This window comes from Tenrec ecaudatus, chromosome 14, assembly GCF_050624435.1.
Source record: "Tenrec ecaudatus isolate mTenEca1 chromosome 14, mTenEca1.hap1, whole genome shotgun sequence".
Taxonomy (NCBI): Eukaryota; Metazoa; Chordata; class Mammalia; order Afrosoricida; family Tenrecidae; genus Tenrec; species Tenrec ecaudatus.
In genome coordinates, this window is record NC_134543.1 from 36,550,819 (window position 1) to 36,578,271 (window position 27,453).

Genomic DNA, 27,453 nt, shown 5'->3' on the forward strand with positions numbered 1-27,453 from the left:
ACACTAGGCAATTGAGAGGATGGTATAGGACAAAGCAGTGTTTAGTTACGTTGTAAATGATTAGGTCACTGAGAGTTGGAAGCAACTCAATGGCAGCTAACTGAGACAACAGTTCCTCCTCTGTGAATTACCTACTCAACACTCTTCCCTATCTTTCTTACAAGTTCTTTTGTCTGTTCATAGGAGTTTTACCATATTAATCACATACTTAATATTTATTACACAAGTTTTATTGTAGTCTTTGTTAGGGAGTCATTTACACTAGAGACAACACATATTCAACTAAGTTACAGATAATACTTTTTGTTTAAAAAAAAAAGCTCAGAGTAACTAATACAAATTCCAGTGAGGATTAAAACCAGCAAATCAACTGATTATATTTTAAACACTAACATGTTATTCTACCCAAGAGAAATTGCAAAATATTTTCAGAAAAAAATTTAGATTTTGTAGATCAAACATCTTCTGAGTTCAGAGAACTTATTAACATATCTTTGAAGTGGAATTCATTTAGCAGAAATATTGCCTAACTATATAAGGTAAATATTGTCTTTTGACAGAGGGTGTTTCTTTAATTTAAGCCGAGAATGATGGTGGCATGTTCTCTGAGCATACGGTATATTCTTAAAGCCTGTTCACTGAGGTCTCACTTCCTGAGTGTTCATTGAACCGGCTTCCAAAGCATCTGGCAGGTATTGCCTTGGATGACTAAAGAGGACCATCTCCTGGAGCTGGGGAGCCTGCTGCCACTTTTCTCTCGGAATTCAACTCCAGAGGACCAGCTGGAGCACAGCTGCAGTCCAGCTGTCAGCTTTGATTTCCCATGGCTGCACTAAAAACAATCATCCCAGCATGGTCACATGGTAATTAAATCCGAAGTACGACAACCAAGGTTCACAACATTAAAAACTAAACTTGGCCAAGACTATCTGCGTACAGAACTAGGTGTGGGGCCCTGTTGTCATTTACCTCTAAGCATATTTTGTCATCTCATCTGAAGTCACGCCAACCAAAGGTCATATTATACTTTGTGGTGGGTATAAATATTAAAGTCGTCAAATGAGGGAGGAGAAAAATATGTGATGGCCTATTGTTGGCCACAGGACCTCTGGTGGCACTGTTGGGTAAGCACTGGTCTACCAACTACAAGGTTGGTGGTTCAAACCCATCAGCTACTCCACAAGAGAAAACTAAGGCTTTCTGCCCCTGTAAGATCTACACCTCAGAAACCCAGAAATCTCCTCTGTTCTATAGGGTTGCTGTGAGGTGGAATCTACTCAAGGGCAACAAGTATTCTACTTGATTATTGGTCCTTAATGCCAAGTAACTGCCATGTCAACACTTAAAAACAATGTCTGCACTGGCAGCATTGTCCCAGAGGACACATCTTGAAGTGTTCCTTTTGATGATGACGGTGATTAATTTCTCATTCTTGGCATGGTAGACAATATGATTTTCTATTTGCAATGACTAACACTATCCATTTCAGCTAACTCTTGTCTAGAATAGTGATCTTTATGTGTTCTATCTCATTTTTTACAATTTTCAAGTTTCTTAGATTCACATGTTGTACTTCCATGTTCCAATTATTAATGGATGTTTGCAGCTGTGTCTTATTTTGAGTGACGTCATATCAGAAAATAAAGTCCCTGAAAGCTAAAAAACAACAACAACAACAAATACAGTCTGCACAGCTCACTAACCATAAACTCCTCAAGAGCAGGGAGTATGCCTCCCAGTTTTTCTTGCATTGGCCCTAGCCAGTGTCCAGCACACAACAAGTACTCAATAACTGCTTTCTGAATGAACGTGGAAGGAAACAGGCAGAGAATATACGATGGGGCTTCATAAAGTTCATGGGAAGAATTCCTTTAAAAATGGAATCTTAAGAAAACCTTAAAAATGTAATTAGTTTACTTTTTCCAGTTTCCGTGACATACAATCTGCATATCCTGCATGCCAACAGGTCACTCACATTCACAGAAGCTGTGCAACCATCACCGCAAGCAGGGGACATTTCCTCTTCCTGTACACGTTGCTGTTAGCTCCCCTCCCTGCCCTGTCCCCTGCCCTGTACCCTGCCCTGTCCCCCGCCATGTCCCCCACCCTGTCCCCCGCCATGTCCCCTGCCATGTCCCCCGCCATGTCCCCGCCATGTCCCCGCCATGTCCCCGCCATGTCCCCCGCCATGTCCCCCGCCATGTCCCCCGCCATGTCCCCCGCCATGTCCCCTGCCATGTCCCCGCCATGTCCCCTGCCATGTCCCTGCCATGTCCCCCGCCATGTCCCCCGCCATGTCCCCTGTCCCCCGAAGCTATTAATGCAGTTGTCCTCTTTATGGGTTTGTCTGTCCTGGATTTCATACACATACAGAAAACATACAGAATCAAAACACTACCAAACGGCCCACTTACAAGGACAGAGTGAAGCAGAGAAAACCTTCATCTTTTAAATTCATGTCTCCACACACTTTTTGAAGCCCTTTGCACAAAGTAAATCGCAGACTTAGCTAAGCCTCCTCTAACATGGCGCAAATAGTGTGGGACTGACCGTGCAATTGTTTATGTGCGGTCCAAAGAAAATGTGAGGTAGATCTTTCTTAATTTTCATAAGCTCTGTCCCTTCTAGTCATAACTTTCATAGATTGAGTACTCAAGGGCTTCCTGTTTATGAAAAGAAATATTTTGGACCTAGAGCTTATATTGAGAGAGAGAGAGAAAGATATTTCAGAAAAGTTACTATTAAAAGACCCGGAACTTCGAATTACCAGTAAATATTCTCACCAACAAAATCAATGGCAAGTTTAACACTTAATGTCAATGGCATTCAGAAAATGTCACCCAGTGTCTGTCCCTCCTTTGAAGCTAGGAATAACTGACCACTTCCTCTGTGGAAGATACATTGGTATAGAAGTTGTACTGTGATCACATTCACCAGGAGGTCACTTGCTCACTCACATAGATTATATGTGAATTATATCAGAGAACATGGGAAAATAATAGTCAAGATATACAAACTTTGCTAGCACTTTTCTCCTGAGCCGAAAAAAGCCTGGCCCTAATTTGGAGCCATGTCAAAAGTGAATGACATGAAGTCTCACCAACCTTGCTTCTCAAGGAGCATGACAATTGTACTTCTTCCAAGAGAGACTATTCTCATTTGGCAGGCAGTCCGTTGTATATTCAAAATCCTTCTTCAACACCATAATGCAAATGTATCAATTCTATACCAATGGCTAAAGTAGAGAGCAAATGTTTAGAGAATGATGATGGCAACAAATGTACAAATGTGCTTGACACAATGGATGGATGTATGGATTGTGATAAGAGTTGTACGGGCCCCCAATAAAATGACTTTTAAAAAAATGTATCAATTCTTTGTTCTTCTTTGTTGCCTCATTTCCTTTGGGCATATCATCAGTAAGGGCCAATCTCTACAGAAGGACGTCAGAGGTGAACTAGCACCGTGGCTGCAACAATGGTCTCAATCGAGGCAATGATTGTGAAGATGGCATGGAACTGAGTATCATTTCATGTCCATAAGATCACTATGGGTCAGAACCAACTGAACAGCACCTAACAACAACAACCGATGGGGAGGCATTGGCATTTTAATATTTTGTGTTATTTCCTAATGTGACTTCCAAATAAGTAGGGAACTGTGGGATCCCCAAGGTGTTCCTATACTCAGGTTGAAAATATCCCCTGGGTTCCATTTGCCAATCTCTTGGACACCTGGTTTCAGAGACTCCGGGCACAAGTGGCAGGATCTACACCATGAGAAGAGGGAAGGGAAGGGGCTTTAAATGGGCACACTATATGGCAACTGACTAACAGCCAAAGGAGGGGGTGGTGGATCTGCATAATATCATGAGTCAGAAAGTCCTTAGGAGGTTGTCAGCAAAATCTCATAAAGTCCTTAGGAGGTCATCAGCAAAATCTCAAAGGAAGGCAGTTGAGTTAAGGGAGAACATGGACTGTCCAAAGAATGAACAAAAAATATCTATTTGTTTTTCTCAGTCTCCGTGGAGACCGTCAAAAATTGCCAGTGCTGACTACATTTCAAGTCGTCACAGCAGGGTTTGGGAAAAGTTTTCAATTAGCAATAATCGTGCCTCGGGCAAACCTCATTGGCTACGATATTGCCACTGCACAAAGCTAAAAATATCTATTTTCAAAGAAATACAACCAGCCCGAATGGTCCTTAGAAGTGAGGATGGGGAGGCTTCCTCTCCTGTTCTTTGACCATGTTATGAGGAGCGTTTTGTCCGTGGAGAAAGCATCATGCTCGATAAAGCAGAAGGCCAGCCAAAGGGGGGCAGAGCCTCAAGGAGCTGAGTGGCACAGTGGCCAGAGCAGCAGACTCCAGCACCCGAACGGCTGTGAGGACGGCGCGGACCCTGGCAGGCTTCCATTCAGTTGTACATCGGGTCACTGTACGTTGTAACTGAATTGATGGCGCCCAACAGCAAAAATAGCATCATTAACTGGTGTCGAAATGCAAGGTGTCAGTGCAAGGAGAAGGTCTAGAGACTGCAGCAATGAGAGCAACCTGACACGCCATTGCCATTGCCTACCCTGGAATGCTAACTGAAATTCCTGGATGAATGAACGCCATGGGTAAAGCTGCTTCTATTGTAAGATACGAAACAGCTTTTTAAAAAATCCCCATAAAGACATCTCCCTGGTTAGCACTGTTGCTTCCACTGGAAGGACCAGTAGAGACCCTATGATGAACGCCCTTACAGCAGGAGGATTGGAAAATACAGTGAAACTTTCTGGGACTACAGAACCCTTAGGGTAAGGCTCAGGAACACGTGTTCTAGGTGGCATGAGTGAGTAGGGCAGGGAGCATCACACAGGTAACATAATTTGAGTGCCTGAAAATTGCAGAGGACAGTCCCAAATCAAAGGCACAACGATGCCAGGATGCTTATCACCACAGGGGACCATCTGCTCTGAGGTTGTTTGGGGCTATAATTGTTCCTTGCGTGCTGATAGCCATTTCAGGAGATCCTGGTGGCAGCTCTGATAACCTGCTAAAGGTGGTCCTGCCCTATTTGCGTTTTGGCAGGAATGGGAGAGTACTGGGTAAAGGACGTGCTTTGGTTAGAATTACTGGATTTTCCGTTTAACCAAAACCAAAGTACGTAGGATGGCATTGTAGTGGGGTTGTACTGTATTTATTTCTCAGGATAAAAAACAAAACAAAACTGCTGCACATTTGATATGTGAAAAGAATCTTTGAAAGTAGACACCTACTCACCAAGAGCAAATAACAATTTAAGATGGATAAACTGAAAAGACATGCAACAGCCTAACCACATGAGAGCTTTGGTGTATGTAAATGTGCTTGCTTTTAAACCACTGATATCCTGTTTCTGAAAACGTATTCCTAGCGCCTATTCTTCTCTAATAGAACCCAATCAGGGCCTGACAGCTCTTTCCCAAACAGCTGTCTTTCATTTAATTTCATTTAGTGTGCAAACCGTTTCAAGTTGCATGCACAAGCACACTGTGAAGAATTCATTTTCTCTAGTTTCCTGGCGACGATAAAAGAATTTAATAATAAAAAAAGTTGAACTTTGGCCTGAAATGTTGCTGCCCTGCTGAAATGGTGAATTATACAAGTGGAAGTGATCCAAAGGTTATTTGGTCCACCCCCTGCCTTGCAAAAAGAGCCTAAACAGATCCTTTCATGTAATAATCTGACTTGTCCTTTTTAAATCTTGTAAGAAAAATTCCACCCTCTCACTAAATGCATTTGGTCCAGACCTTGATAATTTGAAGAATAGACATATGCCAGGATAAAGCACAGATAACAGAAAAGTATTTGGGACACACAAGCTGAATTCAAATCAGAATGCACGCACGCATGCACGCGCACACACACACACAGTCCTTAATAATCATGGAATCAAATGGATTCAAATTCTACCAATATCACACTTTGGCAGAATTCTTTTATCTCCCAAGTGGTTTTGAATAGGATTTACTGAAGTTGTACTATATTTCAGGTGATTTCTAAGTGTTTCGAATGTACTAACACACAGAAAAGTATCTATCTAATAAAGCTATATAAGTTAAAGAAGACAATGTATTTATAGTACAGAGACCAGTACTTGTATTCAATAAGTAGAAGTCATTGTTATCCCTATTCTTGCTTCTGAAAACCTAAACTGACTGACTATCAAGATGGCTTTGGGACCCAAAGACCTAAAAGGAGAAATTAAAATACGTGGTACCCCTTTGCTCCATCCCTACTTCTCTTCCATTCAATTCAGAAAAGAATATCAAGAAAGACAAAGGTAAGGAAAGGATACTTCATTGTGCCCCTTTGCCAAGATAATAACAGTAAGAAACAAGGATTATAGGAGAGCATGCACACACTTCTGACTCCTTGGGGCACAAATAAGAATCACCCCATTCTCCACTGACCCCCACAGTGCTCGTTGCTCATCTCATTGTGTACATCTCTGAGTGTTTAACACTCCTGAGTCTGGAACGTCACAGAGCATGGAAGAGAAAAGGCCTGGAGTCCCCTGTAGACAGCTTTGCCCCTACATTTAAACATCCCCGTTCCCGGAAGACATACTAAGCAACATATTCCAATTCCTTAGTAGGTCCTGAATATATTGGTACTTGGAAATGGCAAATAAAATTGATCCATCTGATAACATGTCCAAAGCATGTGAGACAAAGTATTGCCATCCTTGCTTCTAAGAAGCATTCTGGTATCAAAAAAAGAGAAAGACGCTTTAATGAGATTGATTGATACAGGGGCTTACAGCAGTGGGCGTCAACACAGTAGCAATTATGAGCAAGGCTTCGCACAGGGTAGTGTTTTCATTTTACTTTACATCAGGTCACTAAGAGTTGGAATGTAATCAATGGCCGCTAAAAACAGCAACTGCTTCTAATCTTCCATTTCATTTGGGCCTTTAATCTATTGATAGTATCTGAGTCTCAGAATATCTTTAGGTGAGAAAACTGGACTTCTCTTTGTGATTTTCAGTTGATTCACAACTTGAACTCAACTTAAATCAAGGATCCGATTCAAGGGCAACTACAAAATCAGCCTTGAAAAGCATGTGGAGCTTGGTACTACTCTGTAATACAGGGAATCACCATAGGTTTGAGTCAAATTTGACTAAGAGGCAAAGAAAACAGGCAGCCAGTGAGGAGAATTAACATGTGAAATAACTGATTAAAATGAACAACATCACTAAAATGTTGCTAAAACTGAAGCCATGTTAGAAAACTCTTTCCATATATGTCAGAGAGTTAGAAGCCTTGAGCCGAAGAGATATATTCAATTAGGCAAGCAGCAAAAGCAGAATTTATTGTAAAAGGGAAGACCAGAAATGAGATTGTTGATGCCAGTGTCTTATACTAAGTCCTGCTACCCATTCTTCAACTTGCAGACCCCTATTTCCATCACTAACAAGGACGCCTGGGCCAGACAACAAATTCAGAACTCCTTACTGTCTATATTCCAAGCACCAAAGAACTGGCCTCTTGATCCAATCGCCCTGAATAAAAGGGAATATTGTCTAACAACGACAGCAGAGGATTCCAACACACATGCCTGGGGAAATGCTTTGGGGATGTCACTGGGAATAAATCATCCTCCAAGAGAAATGTCATCTTCTTTTTCTAGTTCCCCATTCCCCTTGGGACACTTACTTTCTGTTACATCATGTTTTGGGTGGGGCATTCACACGTTTCAATAGCTCCATGCCAAAATGCTCAAGAAATAAAACCCACTCCAATGCTATGTTTACCAAAAAAAGAGAGAAACGTAGGAATTCATACCATGAGCTGGGCTTATACACGTTATAAAAGTCACATTCAACTGGTCTGCATTTTATCAAATGATGAATCATTTCTACCCTGACCCTTCTCAAGAATCTTGGGCTCTGGCCAGGAAGCATTTCAATTGTGTGCCTATCAAGTGCCATGAATAACAGAGAATACAGTTTTTAAATCAAATCTGTACTCTTGAAAATAAACACATTTCAAGATGATGTAATTACAACAATATGCCACACTTGGATTAAAAGTTAATGTAATAGCATTAAGGTTTTTAAAAAGGTATCAAGAAGGAAATGAAAACAAAAATGACATCATATTGTTCTGTACTAGTTTCTGCCTGAATGAAATTAGACTAGTTGGTATAGTGTATCACAGTAGACAGATCAAGACAAAAAGAAAGAAAATTAGTTGCCCTCAAAGACTAGACTTCTTTGTACCCAAATTTAAATATCCCATACACAAAGAAGTCGTCGAGATGTCTAAATGGTAGCTAGCATCCAGATACCAAAAGCCAATGTACCGGAAAAAATTTTTTAAATACATGCAACAAAGAAATCTACACAAATGGAAGAAAATCTCATGTTCATAGATAGGAAGACTTAACAATGAGAAAATTTCAATACTTCCTAAAGCAATCTATAAATGCAATATAATTCTAATCCAAATCCCAACTTAATTCCTTAAAGAAGTGGAAAAGTTAATTACCAACTACATATGGAGAAGGAAAAAGTCCAGGATAAGCAAAGAACTCCTCAAAAAGAAGAACAAAGCAGGAAGCCTTGCAATGCCCAACCTCAAAACCTATTACAAAGCTCTAGTACTCAAGCCAGCCTGGTACTGGTATAATGACAGATACACACACCTATAGAATAGAATAGAAAGCACAGAAATGAAATCTACCTACGGGCAACTGATTTTCAAGAAAGGATCAAAAAACATTAAATGGGAAAGGGACCCTCTCTTCAGCAAATGGTGTTGGATAAATTGGATTTCCATCTGCAGAAGAATAAGGCAGAACCCATACCTCAGCTCACGCACGGAAATGAACTCAAGATGGATTAGAGATCTAAATGTAAACCCCAGAGCTATCAGGATCATCAATAAAAAAAGAGGGAAGGGCCCTTGTGAGGCATGCACAGACTACCAAGTCTAATAAAGGAAGCACACACAGTGGAGGACAAAATAAATCACTGGGACCTATTAAAAATAAAACACGTATGCATATCAAAAGAGTTCACGAAAAGAATAAAACGAGAACCCACGGACTCGGAAAAAAATATTTAGCAATGGCACAACAGACAAGGGACTGATTACTAAAATATATAGAATTCTGCACCACCTCTCTATGAAAAAAACAAACACTAAATCATCCAATTAAAAAGTGAGCAAAGGATATGAATAGACAAATCACAAGGGATTTGGCTAACCAATAGCTAACATGAGGAAATGCTAACCAATACCTAATATGAAATGGCTAACTGACAGCTCACATGAGGAAATGTTCATGGTCACTAGCAATCCAGGAGATGCAAATCAAAACAATGATGTGGCGTCACCTTAACCTACAATGATAGCCCCCCCCCGCACCCCCTACCCCCAAACACAAACAGTGGGGAACAACAAATGCTGGAGAAGCAGCAGAAAGATTGGAACTTTATACATTGCTGAAGGGCTTGTGAACCTGTACAGCCATTGTGGAAAGTGACATGGTGCTACCCAAACCCTCTGGGAATAGAATGCCATATGCCCCAGCGATACCTCTGCTGAGCATAAACCCCAGACAAGTAAGAGACACAGGATGAACATGCTCTCCCGTGTTTCCGGAAGCAGAGTTCACAATAGCAAGAAGCTGGAAACAGTCTAAATGCCCATCAAAGAATGAATGAATGAATGAATAAAGAAACTCTGGTATATACACACACACACAATGGAATATTAGGCATCTCTAAAAAACAGTGATGAAACACCTCATGACATGGATGAGCCTGGAAACCATCATGCTGAGCAAAGTTGGTTAATCACGAAAAGACAAGTATTTTGAGTTCACTACTCTAAGGATAACCACGGAGACGTAGGCAGGCTTCTGCCTTCAGGACATGTAATCTAATCTGGTCTCCCAAGCACCAAGGTTGTGAGCCTGCCTAGTACGCATGAACCATATATCACCGCCTTATTTGTACATCTTAAAAACCACCTCAACGGAGGAGGTCTCCGTTTCTCAAGAACGGGGTGAGGGTGAAGACCGTTCACTTGGTGCTGCGCCACATTGTTCTGAGGGCACGCCAAATCAACAGATGCTCCTACAAGAGTGATTACTTCAAGTTACTGGAAATGCAAGTCAAGCAGGGCTGTGGGCACAGACATGTCTATTGGAGAAGGGGATTACACACCTCCTGATAGGTAAACCGTTGGGGAAATCTACCAATGGGAATAACCCTTAACAATATCTATGCAGAAGCCAAGGGGAGAACACACCCAGTGTTATGTTCCTACTTGGGCACTTTTGACCTGGTATCTATCCAGTCCTTGGTGACCCAGGACGTGTGCTATAGACAATTAGGACTTTAGGCCTTGTCCTTTTGAGACCCATGACATACTTCATAGGTCATACAAGAATGATGACAGTATAACTTAAGGGGAACGAATAACAGAGTTGTAGGCGAATGAATACATTCAATGGTGTGATATATAGCAATAAATAAATTATATTTATATATAAATATAAATATATATAATAGCAAGGATCCCTGGAGGGAGCGGTGAGGGGATAAAGGGGAGCTGAGATCAAAGAGTTCACAAAGAAAGAAAATGTTTTGAAACTGATGGTGGCAGCAATGTATAACTAAGCTTGATCTAACTGTTGTCTGGATTGCTATTATATCTGTAAGAGCTCCCAATAAAATGATTTTTAAAAGGGGGGGACTCAATGTGTAAACCCCAAACCAACTTAGCTTTACATTTACCTCACCTGTAGCAGATTAAAGGAACTGACATACTCCCCTGGGCTTAAGGTCAAAAGGCCCTAGTGTGAGAAGAAGCATATGACTGCTAGCCCAAGGTTATAAAATTGGCAGTTGTTGGACTTTGGTTCAGATCTCGTACTTTGAGGGTACACAATGAATGGTGTTCTAGGACTACCACATATTTACGATTTTAATGTCCTTTTTCTTATGACATGTATTAATATTCAAGGCATGGTTCTGCCTTTGTTAATGAGTGTTAATGAAAGTTTTGCTCTAACACCAACCCCAATGTTTGTATCAATAGCATCCTGTCACAATTGGAAAACCTGATGATGTTACTAGCACAATTGCCTTAGACCCCAGGGGGATGATTGGCAATGCATTACTCTTCTGTTTCTATGGGTTTCTGTTTTCCTGCCTTTAGTTTATTTTGTTGTTGTTGTTGTCTGCTAAGTGGTTTGTTGCTATTGTTGGGGTAGTTGGTCAAATAGGGTTTTGATTTTGTCATAATACTAGTGCCGAGGTACATCTGAGTCGTGCATATTCCAGGGACAAGCAGATGGATTTTGGGCCCCCACTTAATGCTAACCCAATCAAAGAACAGTTCATTCTGACAACATACCCTTTTCGGTACTCACCTTAATGAAGTGATCATTGAAGATAACGGTGCAACAGCAAAGTGTAGTGAAAAAAAGTAGATGGTGCCCAGCTATCAACTGGAATAGTGTCTGGGGTCTTAAAGACTTGTATTCAACCAAGCAACCATTTAAACGAGGAGTCCAACTAAGTCCACGTGGAAGCAGCACATGAACTTGTGTGAAACAAAGATGATAAGAACAAAATGCAAATATGACAAAGGGAAAAGTACTAGAGCCTAAATGGCAAACAACATAGTTGTAGAAGGCTATGGAGGGCAGGGGGAGCCCCAAAACCTATCTTCAGAATATCTCGTGAGATTAAGCCACTAGCCAATCCCCTCTAGTCACAGGCAAGGGTCTCAAACAGCTTTGCTGTCAGATAGAGATCATTGTATTCGTAATTATACTGGATTGAACCTGATCCTTGGTCAGTTGATCTCCCTTTTGACCCAACCTGAAATTGTTCTAGATGTATTTATTTCTTATTCCATAACAAAAAAAAATTCTTCCCTGGCCACCTTTTAAATACTGATGGTGGTCTTTTCTTTCTTATTCAATATTTGTACTTTATTTTTGTATTATTATTTTACTTGTTTCTTACCAAAGCAAATAGTGTCCGGTCACTGTTTTGTTGGTTTACTTTGTTACCGCTTTACTTTGTTTCTACTTTTTATTGTTTCTGTTGGGTTTTCCAGATTGTGAAGCACAGAAGGAGTAACTGCATAGAGATAGTAACTGAGACAAGGGCTTCTACGGGAGGTAAGGGTTGGGGTGGGAGGCAGGGAGGGTTTGGGGGTTCCGGGAGCAAATAATGTATCCAGGAAGGGAGAAGATAGCACTAGAACTGAGTGTGATTCCACAACTCATTTTAAAAGCTATTTAAACATGAAAAAAGGAAATTAAAAGTTCTAAATTAGATTGGGGTGATGCTTGTATAATTCTTCTTGATATGACTGAACTATCAAATTGTATGATATGTGGATTATGTACCAATTAAACTGTAGGAAAAAAGTGTCCAGTCACTTAAGAGTTTAATCTGTACAAGTCAACAATTCATGTTTATGGTCTAAAAAGCTGGAATATATATATATATATATATATATATATATATATATATATATATATATATATATATATATATATATATAAAATTTCCTACTCTCAACCAGTGGCTAAATTAATGATACTATCAGTAGAATTATGTTACACCCCATTGCGGATGATTTAAACTGTTCTCTATTATAAAATGATAGTGATATCTCTAAAGTGAATCAGCCACATATTTAAATGACAAGTATATGAGCGGATTTGATGCTCACATTTAATCATGGCCCTAACCTAAGAACAGTTAGTTTTTATGACATGGCCCTACTCAATACTCACCCTCAGGTAGACAGCACTAAAGATGTGGGCACTATAACAAAGTGTGGTGAAGAATCTAGATGGTGCCTGCCCATCAACAAGAATAGTGGCGAGGGTCTTAAAAGCTTGTCTTAAAACAAAGAGTCATTTAAGTGAGGCATCAACTAAGTCCACATGAAAGGAGCACACCAGCTTGTGATCCAAGGATTGTAAATAATAAAATCCATATTCGAAGAAGGGATTGGTACCAAAGCTTGAATTGTGAACACTAGTTAGCAGAAGTCTGTGGATGACCGTGGGAGCCTAATGTCCCTTTGCAGGGTCCACACGTGGATTAAGCCTCCAGTCAATACCCTCAGGTCATAGTCCAGCCTTGCTACCAGACAGAGAGCATTGTAAAGTTGACTATGGATGATGTAGTTAGCTTAAAATATAATATCTTATCATTTGATCTCCCTTTTATCCCATTTTAAAGGTCATTCCATTTTTAATATTTTCTGCTTTCTATTGAAGTTTTTCTCTGTTTCATTTTTTCATTGTTCGGTTTTTGTTCATTTGTTTCTTGTTTCATTTGGTATGATTTCTATATATGCAATCCAGGATAGGTAAATCCAGTAACTGTATGAATGACCAGGGCCATGGCAGGGGAAGTTGGGGAGGAATGGGTACCAACAACAGTGAGTCTGTGAAAGATAAAAATGTGCTGAAATTGATTGTGGTGATAACTGCAAAACTCTTAATATAATTTAACTGTTAAATTATAATATATGTGAATTATAGGCCAATAAAACTATTTAAAAGTACATGTAACAGCTCTATAAAGTTATTATTTACATATCATTAAAGTGTCAAAGTTTAAAGGTGTACAATTCAGTTTTCACTAGTATTTCACAAAGTTGTGCAATTGTCACCACTATCTAATTCCAGAATATTTTAATCACCCCACCAAGCAAAAGTTGTATCCATTATCAGTCACCACCCCCCTCATATGGATCACCAAGCCTAGGAAACCACTAATTTACTTTCTATCTCTCTGCGCTGATGGTTCTGTTGGGTGAGCATTGGTCTACTAATGCTTAGATTACTAATGTTGAAAAGTCAGTAGTTCAAACTGATGAGCCACAGAATTCTAGAAAATTTGCCTTCCTTCTCGAATCCCAGCGTTTCCATCTATACAATTAAGACATTAATATCTACCTTTGTAAATAAGCTCTTTAATTACCAGGACTTTATCCTGCTCACTACGCTAGCCCTGGCAACTAGATCACTTCCTAGAGCATAATCGGTACTTAATAAACAATTGCTAAGTGAAACAATCAAATGCATGATGTAGTACCCAGCAAAGGTAAAAAGTGCAATGGATTATAAACTCTAGCTTAAATAACCTAACCCTCTACGGAAGTCATAGCAAACTGAATTACATGAGAGCCATATCCTAAATGGAATGGAAATACAATAAAGTTAGCCAGAGACATTGCAAACCTGCTGAGTCCAAAGGAAAACTTAACAACTCCAACGAGGAACAAACGCTGCAATTGACTTTGCTTACTTGGTGCTGTTAAAGATATGAACGCCTGGGAAGCACAGTGTCAGAAAAGAAAACTGCTCAAGGTGTGCTAGAGCAACGAGAAAAAAGAAATGAACACAACCCACCACGCCTATGTGAGCCTGACCTTAACAAAAATGGCATTAGTAATGTGAGGAGACTTTACATTTTGAAAAGTAGAATGGAATATTCTGAAGGCTCCTATTCTCAGAAAGAAAAGAAAATGTCCTTAAGTTCATTTATAAAGAAGAAAAATAAACAGAAAGACCCTTGAATAAAGTAGGCCAGAACTGCTAATTTCTGGCTTCTAATAGTTTGAAAAAACTCAAATTCTCTGCCATCAAGTCAATTCTGACTCACAATAACCGTAAGGAGCCCTGGTGGTGTAGTGGCTTCCATGTTAGGCTGCTAACCACAAGGTCAGCAGTTCAAAACCACCAGGAGTTCTGCTGGCAGGAAAAAGATGAAGCATAAAAAATTATAGTCTCAAAAACCCACAGAAGGTTTTAGATAAGTACCTTATCCTACAGGTAAGTGTTAGTTGAATTTGACTTTATGGGGATAAGCTTGTATATTGATTTTTTTTCCTTTTTTTTTTAGTGACTAGCTTCTGACTTCATAAAAGCAACTAGGAAAAAAAGAGAACCACCCAAAAAGGAAGCGATGTTCAAACCAAAATCCAAATCTCATTGCCTCACAGGCTCCCCAAGTATGTGCTTCACATTTCCACAGACCGCTTTTTCATTTCCTGTCGTTTTATCTTCTAAGAAGATGAAGAGGGAGCTACTGCTTTGTATGTGAGGCCTCGCAAGAAAATGGAAATACTAGCCATCTCTAACTGATTTACAAAACAGTGACATTTCCATCTAATTTCATATCCACATTTGCAATCAAAGGAAGATGATTCTAGAAAGATGCCATAGACAGGATTAAGGAAAAATAAGATCTTTGAGAAGATCCAGCAAATGAGTCCTATGTAAACTTTGCTAGGCTGAGTTCCATGATTTTAAAGGCCTATCGCATACCACACAAAAGTAGTCTTCATCCTTGATGGGCAGCATCTAAAAGCTTTGCTTACTACAATGAATCCAAATTTTGCTTAAAATTACAAACAATAATTTAAAGTGAAACAAAACATTTGGAGTCTGATATGAAATTCAAAATGTTAACCTGGCATGCATTTTTGTAATGATTTGAATCTCTCCCTTTTCTCTTTTTAAATATAACAATAAAATCGATTGCTTTTTAACTTTAAAAAATGCATGAACTTGGTAAAAGACCACCAAAAAAAACACAAACAAGAGAATAAAATAAATGTAAATTCTATTTCAGCTACCTACCTTATAAGAAACCATTAAAAAATCATCATTAACAACCTGAAATTTTCCATGCATAAAAGAATTATGAACAAACACATATACATCAAAGATCTTGTTTTCAATATTTTCAGTTTGGGTTTTGTTTTGTTTTGTTTTCATATTAGGGTTTAGCTCTGTGGCATTTTGTCACTGGAGATAGCCTTCTTGAATTTTTAGTATATGTTTTCCTTTTTTCCAGTATATGACACCAGAATTGATGAACCTATAGAATGAGGGCTTGTGAGGGACACTGTGGGAAAGAGGCTGGGGGAGGGGGGGGATAAAAGGGAACTGATCAAGGAGTTCAAGAAAAAAGAGAATGTTTGAAACTGATTGTGGTAACAACTGTACAATACTGCTTGATGTGCTTGAACTATAGAATGATATGATATCTGTATTAGCTCCCAATAAATAGTTTTTTTTGAGGGGGGAAGAAATTTCTATGCAACTACAGAGAAATATAAATCACCTCTTTCAGTGCGAAATAAAATTATGCACACAGCGCCATAATTATGACTACTATCAGGGTCTGGCTACAGTCATCAGAGAACCTTGAGCATGAAGCAACATTGGAGAATATCCACCAACAACCCTACTTTTATGCTTTGTGAAACTGCCAGAGTCATTTAGATAAGCAGCCTGGAGTTCCTGAGTAGCAGTCACTGCTAAGTCTAACATTGCTACCTCCAAGCACCCCAGTACACCTTCCTAAGAAAAAGAAAAACAAAGCTGAAATTCCGTTTAAAGGGAAGGAGGGCAAACTGTTCACGTCTTTCCTACAATCTCCTCCCGAGAGTTTGGCCCAAAACAGCCATTCCCAGCTGCAATTTTAAGTGAGCACGTGGAAATAAAGTGTAACCCAACTCTATGCAAGCACAAGTAAAAGAACGCACTTGATTTTCTCAGTTGAGAGCTCACGAATTCAGAGAGCTAACAAGTCCCAACCAGTGGACCGTGCATACATGGAATAGCTCATTACGAAGTCTGGGGAGGAAAATTTCTGGGTTCCATTGGAAGCGAATGAAATCTATCGTGAATTTCTTGAAATCCACTTACAAGAATCAGGTGGGCCAATATTCACCCAACTGGTATGTGAGCAGAGAGACATGTCAACAGCGTGGAGAGACGACGCTTCTCCAACGCCACTGTGCTTGGAGATGCTCAACAGTGATGAGAGAGACTTTTCTGGGTGACTGTTGGCACTACGTGCAGTGAGCAGAGATGAGATTACTGTGCTGTAAGAATCCGAATCAGAATGGGTTTCTCTCATCCCATGTGACCCCTAGGCCTATCTTCTAAATCTTTTGTTTACCAGTTATTTTGAATTGGTTTAGTGGGGTTCAGAGACATTTGATAAACCAAATCCTTGCTCATAGAGCGTACTGTGTTCTTGCCCACACCCCAATCCAGTACTTCTGAAATAAAGGGAAAGCTTTCCCTCCCGCTGGTGCAAGGTACCAAAGAAGTCAGAATCCCTACGATCCATTACATAATCCTTTGCTGGCTCTTTCAACCTTTCAAATTCACACAGAAATAGAAGCTGCCCCTCAAGCCTGACCTGGCACTAAATCCTAAAACTTCTGTAGATCGTTAGCAGTAAAAATGCCAAATAAAAATCTACTGGATACACCCTCTCACTCTGTATATGTTGTTACCTTGAGTTTCTGGGATTTGTCTCCAACATAAACAGAACTAGTGTCACATCAGAGGTTACCTCGGGCCTTCTGAACACGGTGACGGATGAGTTCCAGCTCCTAAAGCAAACACAGAAGGAGGGTGGGCCAGGCCAGCCATAAACCTAATTCTGACAACTGTCAACTATCATTTCTAATAAGAAACAAAAATATATTGAACTTGCAAAATGCCAAACAGTTCTATATAAGTTGTTGGTTTTAATTTCTCTATAAAGCATTTTCCTTCTGATGAGTTATTTGGTCCTGATACTTTCTTTTTCTAACGTTATTATTTTATTTTACTAGGAGGAGAGCTGGAGCTTTCCCAAATAGTCAATAAGGTATCTATTCCTTCATTGTCCTTGGCGGGACCAAGGCTTCTCCTTAGCCCCCATCCTGGATGGAAATCTAGGAAAGCAACTCTTCCTGAATTTGTAGTGCCATTTTACACTCACTATGCACACTAGGGGGGAAGAGTGAGAGTCACAGCTGGAAGCTGTGAAGGAGACATACAGCACGATCCCAGCAGTCACATCAAAGCCACACTGTAGTCACAGGAGGTGGGGAGACTCTCACTACTGCACCTCGTCATCTTGAGTTTTGGGTTTGGTTTTTCACCTTCTGATTGCCTGCCTTCGGGTCACTTCGTTTGCTTTTTTTTTTTTTTTAATCATTATATACTCCAGAGCAGTAAGAAAGTACAACAAAGTGAAATGTAACATGGTCATTTCTTTCCTCTCATGAAGGGTGACCTCGGCAAAGGCAGTGAAACTATTACGGGGACGCCCAGTGAGGTACTGAATTATCCAGGGAACCGGCTTAATTATTTTATGAACTTTCTCTGGAGACCAGTAAGCAGCCGTAGTTCTCTCTGTTGTACATCATATACTGTCTGAAGCAGCCCCAAAGACATCCGTTGCTGGGAGAACAGAGCGCTGCCGTTGCACAGGATCTGCAGTCCCTACCTCACGATTTGATAGCTGGATGCACGTGAACAAGCAAGCCAACCCCTGTGGCCTTCAGCCTATGCTTTGCAAAATGGTGGTGGTGGGTCATATCATCTCTAAAGCTTGCGTTCTCCCTTTTTTTTTGTAGCCACTCATGGGGTGGACTCCACCTCATGGCAACCATTTCAGATTAGAGCCACATCTTTCGGTAGTAGATCACCAGGTCTTTCCGTCTACATTTCAATTAGTAGCCAAATGCTTAACTTTGGACATCATCTAAGGCTCTGAACATATTTGAAGATGATAATTCACTTTTGACTAGTTAAACACATGCATAGACCTCTTGAAAGATAATAAAGGACCACGGTGCAAGCACAATAAACAGGAGGGAAGAACTACCGTACCTACCCTTGGGGAGGCTTGCTGTGGTTAGGTGCCAACTACTATGTTCTGACTCACAGAAACCCCATGTAAAACAACATGAAATCGTGTGTTTTTTGCCCACAATTGTTCTATGTTGGAGACCATTGTTGCTGACCCTGGGTCGTATTCATCTTACTGAAAGTCTTCCTCTTTTTCACTGATCCTCTTCGTTAACGAGCATGATGCTCTTTGCCACAGACTGATAAATATGTTCAATGTATGTGAAGTCTATCCTCGATCCTAACAGTCTTCTGGCTGTATTTCTTCAGACAGATTTGTTCCATTGTATATTTGGCAGTTCAAACCCACCAGCCAATCCTCAAGAAAAAATGTGAGGCTTCCGGATCCCAAAAAGATTTACAGCCTTAGAAATCTGGTATAGGGTCGATATGAGTCAGAAATGGCCGTGAGTTTGGGGGCAGGGGAGAGGGTTTGTTTATATTTAATATTTTTGATAAACACCATAATACAAAGCCATACAATTTTTCTTCAGTCTTCCTTGTTCATTGTCCACCCTTCCCATGCATATGAGGCAATTGAAAAGTCTATGGCTTGGGTAGGCTCACCTGCAGCAACATCTTTGCATTTTAACACTGTCATGGGGTCTTTTGCCAGCAGATTTGCCCAATGCAAACCATCATTTAACTTCCTAACTCCTTGTTTCCATAGGCATTGATTGTGGATCCAAGTCAAATGAAATCCTTGATAACTTCAATATTTTCTCCATTTATCATGGCATTGCTTATTGATCCAGTGGTAGGAGATTGTGTTTTCTTTAGGCTCAAGTCTAAAACGTACTGAAGGCCATCATTTGTAATCATTATCAAGAAGTGCTTCCTCTTCATTTTCACAAACAAGTTTGTGTCATCTGAGTATCATGGGTTTTTCTGTTTCAACCACTCAGTCTTCCCTTGATCTGTTCAAACAACTGCGTTTTAGTTTATGTACAGGTTCCACATGAGCACAGTGACGTCCTGGAATTCCCATTCTCTGCAATGTTATCCATAATTTGTTGTTATCCACACAATGGAATCATTTGTACAGTCAATAAAACCAGTAAACATCTTTCTTCTATTTTCTGCTTTTAGCCAAGAATTATCTGACACCTCCATCCTCTCCTGAATCTGGCTTGAATTTTTTTCACTTCCTTGTCAACATACTGCTAAGCTGTTTTTTGAATTATCATCAGCAAAATATTACTTGTGTGTGATATTAATGATTTTGTTCAATAATTTCCACATTCTGCTGGATCAACCCTTCTTTGGAATGGGCACAATTAGAGTTGGTTGGACAGACAGTTGTCTTCCAAATGTCTTTCTATAAACAAGTCAGCATTTCTAGTACTGCATTTGTTTGCTAAAACATCTCAATTGATAGCCCATCAATTCCTGGAAACAGTTTTCTGTCAATGCATCTTGGATTTGTTTCCTTCAATACCCTTGGTTCTTGACTTTTGAAATGATGGAATGTCAACCAATTCTTTTCTGGTACAGTGACTCTGTATTTCTTCCATGTTCTTTGGATGTCCAGTTTTGGTCAGTGATTTTCCCATAGATGTTCTTAATATTGCACCTTGAGACTTAAATGTTTTGTTAATTCTTTCAACTTGAAAAATACTGAATATGTTCTCCCCTTTACACTTTTTTAACTCCACGTCTTTGCCCATTCCATTATATTTTACTGTTTTCTCTCAAATCACTCTGAAATTTTCTGCTCAGCTCTTTTACTTCATCATATCTTATTTTTACTTGAGCTATTTTAGGTAGAGTTAGTTTCAGAGTCTCTTCTGACAACTACTTCGGGCTTCCTCACCTGTTCTAATGGTCTGTTACTTTTAGCATGTATTATATCTTTGATGCTATCCCACAACTCATCTGCTCCTCAATTATTACTATTCAATGTGTTAAACTTATTCTGCATATATCTTCTAAATTCAGGTGGGATATACTCAAGGTTATATTTTGGGTCTTATGGATTTCTTTTAATTTACTTTAGTTCCAATTTGAACTTGCATATAAGCAATTCATGGTCTGTTCACAGTTGGCCCCACACTTATTCCAACTTATGATATTGAGCTTTCCTATTGTCTCTTTTCATAGATATAGTTGATTTGATTCATGGGCATTCCACCCAATTAGGTCCATGTATATAGTCACCATTTATTATGTCAAAAAGGAATTTGTGGTGGGTTAGTTGTTGGTCTCATGTGGTCAAATTTCTTTCATGTGATCCCCAGCCGTTGTCACTAAAGATGATTTTTTCTAACTATCAATACAAACAGACACCATATGGAAAGGCTGTGAATCTTTCCAGAAAGTAATACGCATTTTCAAAGGTAAGCGTCTGTGGAACAGACCCATTTTTACATACTCAGAGCCAATTCAAAGCAAATGAGCATCCAGTAAGATTATAAAGATGTTTTGAATGTGTTGTTTTTGAGATCTTTGGAGATATATGTCTGTCTGTCTCCCTTCCCACTAAATTCTCACAGGTTTACTTGGGCAAACTCTGATGGGAGCATGAACAAGGTCATAAGACCAGGAAGAAAGTCTGAAAGGACTTCCCCAACCCTTTGAAATTTTAACTCCTGTCCAGCCACTCCCTCTCACCCCATACTCCTCTCATAAAATGTGTTATTTATTTATATTTGATTCTCCCCAAAGGTGCTTGGTGAAGCCTGTCGAGTGAGCTGCCACTTTCCAGATATAATCGGTTTTCCTCAGTTGTTGGGCAACTCTAAACACAGAAACCAAAAACTCTTCCGCTCGATTGGGTTTTCTCAATACAAGAGTTGGCATAGCCTCACACACATTTCATCTAAGCGGAACAATAACAATATTAAGTTCCCTGCCATCACAACGGCCTCAGTGTTATTTGGTTGGATTGTCGCTCCACCTGTCAGCTACCACCAGAGGACAAAGAATTTGCAAATTTACACAGTTTTCTTAGCAATGTTCTTTCTTCTTCCTTTTTTTCCCTTCTCCCCTCCTTTTTGGACTCTAGCTTTCTGTAACCCCTACTCTTCAAGGACATTGGGGGCTTTTTAAACATAATATTTTCATAATTTTCCTGGAAGGCTGCCCTGCTTACCAATGGAAATCTGCCAAAGAGCAGACTTAACAAACGCGGTGAGCGGGTGACAGAGCGAGGGATACGTTCCAAAATTATTATTATTATTTTTATGATTGAGGCAAAAGGATCTAAGAAGAAGTTGTTCTGAGCTGTATGCTGAGGGGGTAGGTGTGTCTACAAAAAGGAAAGGAAAAGTGTTTACCTCTAGTTACATTGAGGTAATTTTCCGTGCATCAACAACCTTGGTCGAACTTCCAAGACATGAAGATCGTGAGCACCGTGATTAAATACTGATAGGTTGAGAGCCGTCCTCTGAGCCAAGGGTAGCCTGTTGTGGTAGAGGACTCTAGACAATAGGAATGTGGGGCTCTCCCACAGCAAACAGCAAAAAGTACAAGCCAAAGGGGAGAGCTCGCATGTTAGGCTACAAACAAGGAAATGCCGGTCTCACACCACCACCTCTATGTTCAAGATGCCAATAATCTTACTGGTTTTGAATTGCTCCTGGGAGTTGCTATTTATTTATTAGGAAAACAGATGTTCACAGTATATTTGCACCACTGTCCCATTTCCTGCCTATAAATTTCCACGATTTGACATTTGTCCTTCAGTTCATCCCACCTTAGTTTCCTTCGAACTAAACTGGAAGCATTTCTATTTTGATGGCTGACAGAATCTATGGGTAACAGACCTAATCTCCTTAGCAAATAGTGGCTTAGCCACTAGTGTTAGTCCAGGTAGACTAGAAAAACAAATTCATAGACACTCATTTGTATATAAGAAAGAGGTTTATATACAAGACCAAATTAATATTGAGAAAACATCCCATCCCAGTCTAGATCAAGTCCATAAGTCCAATATTAGCACACATGGCCAATACCAATCTATAAAGTCCACTTCAGACTCACGAAATACATGCAATGATGCCAAATGCAGAAGAATCACAGGCCAGTGGTTTGGAAGTCTTGTGGATCCAGTGGCATTGTAAGTGTCTCAGCATTGTTAGGGGTCTCCACGTGGCTTCTCTAGTTCCCAGGGCATGGGGTCTATCAGCGTAGTGCCATGTGTCTTGTCAGTAAAGGGTCTCTCGGGGCGTGAGCCTTCAGTAGAGAGTCTCCAAGGAAGTAAGCCCAGAGAGAGAAAGACTGTCTATGTGCCTCCAAGGAGGAAATACAGGAATGCCCAGAATTCTCAGGGGAAGGCCATGCCCACACAGAGACCTCATTGGCTATGATCTGATTGACAGACTAGACTCCACCCCTTCACTCTTAATCCACTCAAGTCCCAAATTGACACCAAGTTACGTAACTACCACAGTCACACGGATAGTGTCCTCCCCAGAGCATTTTTTTATTTTAAAATTTTACAACAAAATTGCCTAAATATTTTAAGTTTGTGTTTCTTTCTGCTTACTAGTTCATTCCTCCCACATTTTACTACAATCTCCAAAGAAAAGCCAGATTGCCTCTTCAATTCAAGATCTTGCTTAGAAATCTCCTCAGCCAAATATGAAATTTTACTGCTTAGAAATTCTACTGCCACAAAGCATTCAAATATAATTGACCCAGGTGCTTTGCTACTTTATAATAAGAGCCACATTTTCTCCAGTATACCAGAACAAGCTCATCGTTTCTTTTATAAGGCCTCACTAGAAGTACATGTATCGCCCATGTCCCTAGAACTGTCCAATTAATGAGTATAGAAGCTCTTTCTATCGTGTTTTTTCCTACCAGCTTTCCCCTCATTTCTTCCTGATCTCTTATCAGAGTTGCCCATTAAGTTCATAATTCTACCAGCTTTCTCTACAAATAACCTAGGCTTTCATGGTCAATGCATCAGAATGCATTCTGGCCTCTACACATTATCCAATTCCACAGCTTTCCTGCATAGTTTTAGGTATTTTTTGCAGCAGCATTCTGGTTCTCAATACCAAGCTCGGCCTTAGGGACTTAGAGCTGCCAACACAAGGTCACAGAGTGAATGGCTTTGACGAACAGAATGCATTGTCTTGGAAGTTAGGACTTGACCCTAGGAAAAAAGTATTCAATGTTCCTGAAGCTGTGTCCTTTATAATATGTAGATTAAAACGAGAAATAAATAGTAAAGTCCTAGCATAGTGTGATGATATGTGAACATAAAATAAATTGATGGTGGCATGTTTGGAGAGGAAAGCAGCACAAACAGAATTAACAGAGCAAAAATAAGTATGCATCAACCTGAAGAAAAGAAATTCAGAGTCCATATCTGGCAAAGGAAGACTTCTCCATTACAGGAGACTTCAAAAAACTCATGGAAAAGATGGCATCAAATCATAATGTAACTTTCCCACAAGCTTTTTTAAGGCCCTTCATATAAGTGAATATGATAAAGAAAGAGCGAAGCTTTCAGTGATGTGAATGTATTACATTCCTCAAGAGTTTTCTTGGGCTGAAAATTGAGAGCACAGTTCTAGGCTAAGGATCTTTTCTTTTCCATTTTTATTATTATTTTTCTTTTTTTAACCTTCTTTCAGTTGTACAAAATTAGTCAGTGTCTAATGTTTACTATAAATAGGAAGAATCCGTGCCTCAAATAATAAAGACCAATAAAATAACTCATTCATCTACTTTCAGAGTAACCACCCACATATTGCTTCTGTATATCATCAGATTTAAAATCAAGCCAAAAAAGCACTTATGATAAATGACTTAATTATAAACCTATACTTGCCAAGAGAAGAATTTTAATTGAACAAGTAACATAAAAAATAACCAGAGCCTGCTCTTGATGGTAACCATTCATTTTGTCTCCTGGCAGGTGTACACATGCACTTGAAAAGAAACATCTGCTTTCCTCCTTTACAGATGTCCTAGGAAAAAGGAGAAATGCTCATTTCTCCCAGAAAATGCTATTAAAAGTGTGGGGGGGGGGTAGGGGTGGAGGGAGGGAGAATGGCCAGATGGATTTATCTCACTTATCACTCATAGTACTGAAAATGTTTTATTCAGACTTTTCTTCGATCCACCTTTGCACGGCTACTTGCATGGCTACCTATTTTCTAGTTGTGGTTGTTCATGGCCATGAAGTCAACGCTGAACGATAAATCTGTCAGTACGACGGAGAACTAAACATTACCCAGGACTGTGTCCTCCTCCTAACTGTGAGCATGTTAAAGTCCATCCTTGAGGCCATTCCCTGGGTACCTCTCCTAAATGACATTCATCCCTGTCCTAGCCCATAGGCCACTGGGTTAGCTACATTCCTCAGACCAAAGTTTACTATTCAAGCAGACTCTCGTGGATTTTTGTGTGTCGTTTCCTCTTTATCCCTAACTCCTATCCTCTCTTACCCCTAAAGAGACAAACACTTCATTTCGGAGCATCTATCGTTGGAGATGGGGTTATTTCTGTGAAAAATATAGTGTTTTGTGTTTACACATGTTCTAATTTTCATACATGGTCATGTGCTTTGAATAGTCCTCATTTGCTAAGTACTCTTCAAGATGGAGGGCACTGTGGGAGAGTGAAATTTCTTAATCTGGCTTCATTTCGCATCCCTGCAATTCCCACCAAAGGACTGGGTGGTACTATGCAAAGAGGGCACGTGTAACACAAATAGAAGAGATAGGGTCAGTGGAGCTGCCATCCCCCTGGCTATAAGGATGAGCCATCTTTGAAACAGGAGCAGAGAGAAATATCAAGGCTACTGGATGAAAAGCCCCAATGTAGCGCTTTTGAGATCTGAACTGGTAGAGGCTGAGACCAGAGGCCCAAGAAGCCATGAGCTAGAACAGGGGAGCAACACTGAGATTATGAGACGGTGAAGCAGACTATGAGAAAGCAGCAGGCTGGCTTGCTGGTCGACCGAGGCAGAGGCCAATGGACCCCATAATTGAAAGCCTGAGGATAAGACTTGGTTGTTGGTTGAGGAGGCACGTTGCTGCCAACCAATGGCTATATTCTTAATGTCTTCTGACCCTGCCTTGTGGTAACTTGCTAGATTCCCTAATAAACTCCTTAAATGTGAGTACTGAGTTCTCTGTGGCCACTGCAGCGAATTTTTGAAGACAGCATAGAAGTGGATAGCCAGGGGAGGAACTGTTGGTGTCGCATTACGATGAAGAAGGATGGACTATAGAGGCATGTCTGCCCCATGCTTTCTGGCACTAGGGAAGCCAGAGGAAGTTGGAAAGGCTCCTCCATGCCATTGTCACAGGGGCTCTGGTTCATACCATATTTCAAAATATGAATCTGCAACCCAAAGCTATGGGACTAGAGGTAAACTCCAGAGGAATTAACCTAAAGGTAAAACAGCTAATAGAAAAAATGTCAGAGAGGAAGCCTATGGCCCTGGACTCCACAAACTCTAAAGTAGAAAAAAAAATTCGACAACGTGGAAATTAAGGTCCACATCAACATGAAGTCTTAAATCATGTGGGGGGAAAGCTAAATAAGTAACCAATAGGCTAAAAAAAAGGTCATCATAAAATCAGCTTGTAATCTGAAAAACACAAATTTAGATGAAATATCACTTTATACCCATCACTTTGGAAAAATTGAACATACAAACTGTCGACAAGAATCTGGGAGATCACCATAAATTAAGTGGATTCCTGCCCCTCCCCCGAAAAGAATTTGTTCCAAAGGACGACATTGACTCTGCAGCTCCGGGAGATGGACATATCTGATCAGAGCACACGGGAGCAGATGAAGGGGCAGGAGGAGAGAGCGGAGCACAGCCTGGCCCAGCAGGCCGTGATGATGATGTTCCTGAGTAGAGCAGCCAGTCCACAGAGAGAACAACATGGCTGGCCCTACTATGAGACATGATGCCCCACAGTGACTAAGGGCGATACAGGGGACAGCACCGGAGACACAGTGTGGGAATTACACCTGACTTGATCCCACCACACCGAGGCAAAGCACTTGGGGAGTGCAGCGGAACTGCAAGGGAATGGAGTGGCAAGGTCCCCAGGGAATGCTGAAAGTGGACTTTGGGGCCAGGGCGTGGTGCCCCAACAGACTGGACTGGAAAACGCTCCTAAGGGCTAGCAAACGATCCCTGAACTAACTACAAGCTTTTCTCTTGTGAACTGTTTTGTTCTGTTCTTTGTCAGTGGTTTGTTTTTGTTGTTTTGTTGTCTGCTTGTATACTGTTGCTTTGTTTTCCTCTGTCTTGTTTTCATGCATGTTAGTGACTCCACAGGTCTGTCTGAATAGGACAGGCTGGATGAACTATCTGGAGGAAAAACAACGGGACCGACAGTTCCGGGGGGGAATTGGGGTGGGGGGGTAGAGGGGGTACGGAAGTGGTGTTAACAAACCCAGGGACAAGGGAAAAACATGGGACCCCAAATGGTAGAGAAGGGGGAGTGGCAGGCCTGGTGGGAAATGATCAAGGGTAAGGTTGCTTTGAGAAGAGGTATACTCTAGCCCAGGTGGCGATGAAGCATGGTAGTAGGGCAGGAGGAAAGTCAAGGGAGATGGAGGAAAGAGCTAGGAGTCAAAGGGCATTCATGGAGGTCTAGACAAAGACATGTACATGCAAATATATATAGGAGGATGGGGAAATAGATCTATGTGTCTATATTTATAGGTCAAGTATTAAGGTGGCGGAAGGACCTTGGGCCTCTACTCAAACACTCCCTCAATGCATGAATACCTTCTTTTATTAAATTG

At 40.4% G+C, this 27,453-nt stretch overlaps 1 protein-coding gene and 1 non-coding gene across 3 annotated transcripts in view; both read right to left on the minus strand.

The window, feature by feature from the left end:
* RAD51B (RAD51 paralog B) overlaps window positions 1–27,453 on the minus strand; it is a 747,597-nt gene that overhangs the window by 475,664 nt on the left and 244,480 nt on the right. The window lies entirely within an intron of this gene.
* Window positions 4,020–4,159, minus strand: LOC142426953 (U4 spliceosomal RNA). Its single transcript, XR_012779811.1, has one exon. It is a non-coding gene; the product is annotated as a U4 spliceosomal RNA (small nuclear RNA).